This window comes from Heliconius melpomene, chromosome 21, assembly GCF_056956725.1.
Source record: "Heliconius melpomene rosina isolate 202511_hmr_F chromosome 21, ASM5695672v1, whole genome shotgun sequence".
Taxonomy (NCBI): Eukaryota; Metazoa; Arthropoda; class Insecta; order Lepidoptera; family Nymphalidae; genus Heliconius; species Heliconius melpomene.
Window position 1 is genome coordinate 13384739 of NC_140409.1, and position 6000 is coordinate 13390738.

General features: G+C 31.2%; 1 protein-coding gene across 3 annotated transcripts in view; it reads right to left on the bottom strand.

Moving 5' to 3' along the window:
* Window positions 1–847, bottom strand: part of Evi5 (ecotropic viral integration site 5) — a 47152-nt gene extending 46305 nt beyond the window's left edge. For all 3 annotated transcript variants that reach the window (XM_085206187.1, XM_085206189.1, XM_085206188.1), the window contains exon 1: window positions 729–847. The gene's annotated coding sequence lies outside the window, so the exon portion shown is untranslated. The remainder of the gene's footprint in view (window positions 1–728) is intronic.
* Between the last annotated feature and the right edge of the window lie 5153 nt (window positions 848–6000).

Sequence of the window (6000 nt, forward strand, 5' to 3'; positions counted from 1 at the left end):
ACTTAATGTGGTACTTTGTCTTTTCACACAGAAAGGAAATGAAAATTGTTCTTTCTTAAGCACACCATAGTAACATTTACGGCAAAACAAATAAAGGAATCTTCATTTATGTAAATATTTGGAAAATTACATCCTGTTTTAATAATTATTCCTGTAACTTTCGAACAAGTATTATAATCCAGATAATATTTATTTGACATTTGTTATATTATAAAATAACCAATTAATTATGCAAGAACATCAAAAATGTCATTACATATAGTTGTTAATAGATATGCTTAAATGTACACTTACTGAGTGAAGTGACAGGTAAAAATTCAATTAAAAAAATTTTAACTTACACATTGTTAATTTTTAGTTTAATATATATATTTAATTTGGAAGCCAATTAGAAAATGTAAAAAACAAATATATGTTACCAGCATTTTTACGAGTTATCGAAGCAATTAATTAAAAAAAAATAATAACAACATTCATAACTACCTTATAAATATTTCGGTTTAGTTCACTAAAAATATTAATAAAAATATAGAAAATGACTGCGAGAACGCAAATAAATTAAGTATTTTTTATTGTTTGTTTTGTAGAACATAACGTTACAATAAATATAAGCGTCGGAATTTCTATTTAGTACTGTTACTTTCTCAACAAAGTTCATATTGGAATAATATAAGAGATTGGCCAATAGAAAAAATGTAGAAAGAAATAATTATAATAAGCATACTTACATTTTGTTCCTTAGGCACACAAGGGCAAGAATTATTTGTTTTTGTACAATTATAATAACATAAATAATGAAAATCGGAACCGCCCAGCTGGCAGATTTGTGAACACAAGTCACAGCCAGAAAACAGGCACAGATTATACAATGACATTTTATAAAGTGCATTTTCGTTTAGAAATATAATTTGGATATAAAAGATATTTTGATGGTAAAATAATTATTTTAAAATATATGAAATTTTCTATGCTCTTAAATATTTTGTATTGATTTGTTAATGAAAAGATAAATTAAATTAAGTATTTACTTATTATGTTGCAAATCGACTAACTTTAAAGCGGCATCTAGTGAAGCAAAGACTTCCTTTACATATTTGTTAAGTATTAGACATCATGTGAGTAGTAATCTCTTCCACAGGTGGCGCTAGCAGTATAATTTTTTAACGTTATTAAAATCTAGCGATTATTCTAACTAATATAATTTAACAATAAAATAAATTTTATTTTATTGTTTCTTTACTTTTAAAGTATTTTTTTTCTTAATTAGTATTAAAAGATGTAAACTACACAAAGACTATAAATATAATATATACCACATACATTTAATGTTAAAATGAAGACGAAGATCTAATACTCTTGCCTACTATAATTTCAATGAGAATAAAAAATTAAATTATATTTATATAAGAAAATACATTTTTTATTAAATATTTCATTTTATTTATTCTAGGTACAACAATGTCATGTCACAAATAGTGATTGCACAGAATACTATCAGTCGGTGGTGTTATAAACGACAAATATTTAGCAATCAAAATTCGTGTATTTTTAAACTATAGTAATTAGAGCACGTTGAAGCTTTGTATTGTAACATTTAACAAGCAATGGTTTGGATGTTCTTTTTATTTTAAAATATTTTTAATATCACGCTGTATTCCACACATAACAGGGTAGGCAGAGGGAACTTGGGAATCTAGTGTTCACTTCCGTTCCCCACTTTCTGCTAAATGCTGGAGGCATTGAGTTTCGGAACTCAACGAAATAAATATAAGTTTTGTTATCATAAATTATATTTTAAAGACGCAGGCAACACGTCAGTCGTGCTCGTGGGAACAAGCGTGCGATTTGAAATGGGGGACTGTAGGTCGTGGCTTGCGGAAATTAAATATTTAACATTTTCTTTTCTTTCCTCTGGTAACGAGACAAAGCGCGGAAGTTAAGTTCTACCACTCAACAGGCACTGACTCCAGAACTCGGCGGATAGGGGAAACGGAAGTGGGATAATAGGTAAGGAGTATTTTAACTTGGTTAGCTTATGTTCAGGTTCAGGTTCTCCCAATGTAAAGCAAAAAAAAATAATTTCCAAAAGTGTAAATATTTAATATTATTTTATTACAGCTTATTTATTAACAGCACTATAATAAATTGTTATTTTAATACAATGATATAATTATTTTATAAACAAAGGACAATCGTACATTGAAATTTGAAGCATGTCAACCTCAAACGCGTATTTTGAAATGAATTAAATTACTATTTACTGCCATTACAAATACAATATAATATTTATATTTATTTATGAAATATTACGTAATTTTTTTTTCATATAATATGGTCATATTAAACAAAATTATGGGTTCTTCACAGACAAAACGCAGCATTGGTACCGCCACTCAATATGCAATATCTCAAACTCGGGCAAGAAGTGGAGAATAGTGTTTTAACACTTAGTTTATTCTGGTTGTCCTATTCTGCAGCACACAGCTTAAAGCTAAAGGAAAAAATATAATAGGCTAATAGCTATTACAAATTATGGTTTATATTAAAGTTCTTTATCTTGGCTTTTTTAAATAAATCGCGATAGTACTGTGTACCTACTATAAAAGGGTTATAAGTATTAACTTAAGGACAAACTAATGTACCTGCCATAAAATCTTTTTGTTTATCATGTGAAATAAAAGAAATGCGTTAATCGAAAATTCTTGTTCCGTAAAAGTATCAACTATCTAGTATAGATCCTTATTAATACCTTTTGGCTAGAACTGTACAGGGTAATTCCCCGAAGAAATCAAACCCACACCCGACATCACTTTATTCAAATTCCAATTCAATTTTTTCCCATCCCACCACATTTAGGGGATGAACAAGTCAATTTAAGATAAGTGCCATTAATTTTGTCAAGTTGACGACAAGTTTACCCCGAAACCGACCGAAGCGACGACCGATAGTAGGCAAGTCGGCAACTTAATTACACAGCGCCAGTTAGTTAGTTTATGAACATGTAAATTAATTAAGCTTTATCTCCGGTCAAGATGGCCAAACTTGTATACTTGTGATTATTTAAACTACTTTGATATCTGTTGATGGTCTTCGAGTTTTGATTTGTCTGTCAATTAGTGGTCTTCCTGGTGTATTGGGACAATGTGTTGCTTGCGATGTTAGTGGGTTTGATTCCAATTTGGAATGAATAGTTTCCATTTACACGAGAATAAGTGTGCTGGATTCTGCCACTCAATTCACAGCGTCTTGAGCTTGGGTGGAAAACGGAGACTGGAGTATTTACGCTAGGTTCTCTCTGCCCACCCTCTATATGCGGGACAGAGGTTGAGGCATAAAATATATATTAGGCATAGTTAAATAATCCGTAGTGTTATAATTATCATACTCGAAATGGGTGGTGCGTGAAGAAAAAAACTATTTTCATTTTCTATGGTGACAAGACAAAGCCCTGCTTTAGATTGTGCCGTTCAAAAAATACGGTGTGACCAGAACGAAGTATCTTAATATTAGGTTCCCTCTACTTACCCTAAACGCTTAATGCTGCGTGAAATTTACAAAAACATGACATAAAGTAAAAATGATTATCTTTAAAATAATTTATTTTATATTTCCTATAATTTAATATTTTTTTAATTTTTAGGTTCACTTTGTGATGCACATATTGCTATGTGCGAGGTACAGCGTGAAGCTAAAAGGGTAGGCAGAGGGAACCTGGGAACCAAGTATTAAGAGACTCCATCCAGAGAGTTCCCATTACAATACTTCCATTTCGCACTTTCCGCCGAATGCTTGAAGCATTGTGTGTTCAGTGGACAAACGCCGCGGTTTGCCTCCTTACCAGAGTGAGAATATGAAAATATTAAATATTTCACTCTCCCGAATGGAAATTGAACCTATAACCGCCGCATTTACAGCTACACGGTTGTGCCTCTACGCCACGACGGTCTTTCATTCTTTCTAAATACCCACCTATACTCGTATTTCAACGGACATTCACTGCAATAAATATTTTAAAAGTTTCCAACGTTAATGGTTAAATATTTTTAACGAGCCATTTACTTTTAAAAGAAGAAAGCTCCACTGAGCTTGATCTTACCGTAACGAGGTCTTATTCTAGCTGCGTTATTATTTTATTAAGTTTTTATACTGTGTAGGTAAAACGTTGAGATGTGCTTGTGGTTTTATATCGTTTCTTTTTCTTCTAATTATTTCTTATTTTTAACCGACTGTGCGACGTGATGGAGGTGGTGTTGAGCTTGTTTTCTCTTCGTTTCTTATAATTATTTTATTTAAGGCATTTTTCTGTTTTTTTTTTTTCAATTTTTATATTAAATACCGGTCAAGTGCGAGTGGGACTCTCCACCGAAGGTTCCGTAACAATTTCACGATTTTATTTTAGTAATCATAATTTCCATGAAATTATTTTTTATCTTTTAGTACATTTATCTGCAATATAAAACCGTTTAACTTAAAATTTTTTTTTTACTTTTTTTTTAATATATCCACAAACCAAAGCCGAAGCCACGGGCAAAAGCTAGTATTAAAATAAAAGCTATAAAATAAACTATGCCGCAAATATTAAATAACATCTTAAATTTTTTACACCCCAACCCAGATTGCCAACGAAAAATAAAAATAAACAATCAAAAACCCCAGCAACGCTTCACGAAATCTCCTAAATAATTAAAGTTTAATTTAAATTCACTGTAATACGCTAACCGTTGAATATTATAGTGAGAGATTTGTACCAAAAATGGTTTTAATATCCAGAACTGAAAAGCTAAGACCAGGTCATCAGGGTGTTAGGATACAGTCGACTGGGCCTGGTTTATCAGCAAAGCGTTAAATTTTGATTTATATTCACTCGGCGATTCCGCTTGCGACTGCCAACGTCGCAATTACTATACATTTTTGTACAAACACCGATTTTATTGGAGGTTCGGACTTTGTTTTGTGGATGAACTTGGGTTGAACATTTTAAAAAAAAAACGTTTAGAAAATTTGATCGTAGCGGGATTTGAACCTGTGCTTCCAATCTCAGAACGTATCTCGGTATTCCCCTTACCATTTTTCAAAGGAAGTGAGTTGCGGGATTAAGGTTCGGGGATCGGTCGGATTTGCGGGAAGCACGCTAATAAAAATGTTTTGAAATGTAATTTATATCTTACTTTACCTTTGATTCATAAAGAAAAAAAAATACTCTATGAATTAATTGTTAAATGTTTTACTTCTGCCATGGAGCTATATTGGTTAATTCATTGATTTATTTGCATTATCCCGCGGGTTTGAAATTCATATTCCCGTAAATATTATAATATTATAATTACTAGTGGACCCGGACGCGGCTACGCCTGCTTCAACTATAAGAATATTTATTAAATATATTCATTAAATTATTTTCAATTTTCAATAGAATTAGTAAGAAAATATAAGCTTAAATAATCAAAAAGAATAATAAGTAGATACACATTATTAGAAAAAAATATCTGAGTTACTGAAATTAACCAACAAAAGGATTAAAAGTAACTAAAGGATAGATATTCTTAATATTAGAAAAAGTACCTAAAGTTTTCCTTGCGTGCGTACATAGATATCGACTCTATGAAATAACTAAACATTTCTCTCTATTAAGCAGGATAATTTTAGCGGGCAATATCAAATAAAATAAGAAGAGAACCAAAGTGTAGCTTAAATTAATTATAAACAGCAAATAATTACATAAACATTTACAATAGTTCGAAAATGTATGAAAATTTATAAAACCGTCAACGTCATCTGCCGGTTCGCGTCGGTCATACTGTGCCGCCCGCTAGGTGGCTAGGTCATTTCGAATCAGTGACATCTCCTTAATTATTTATTACAATGTTGTACAGTAAACTATAATTTCAATCTAGATAAAATGTTAATAGTGACTATTATATTTATTTTCATAAGGATGAATATCAAAATGTCGCGGTAACGGTTGCGTAGCGACGCGACGGTTGTTATTAACATGGCAGA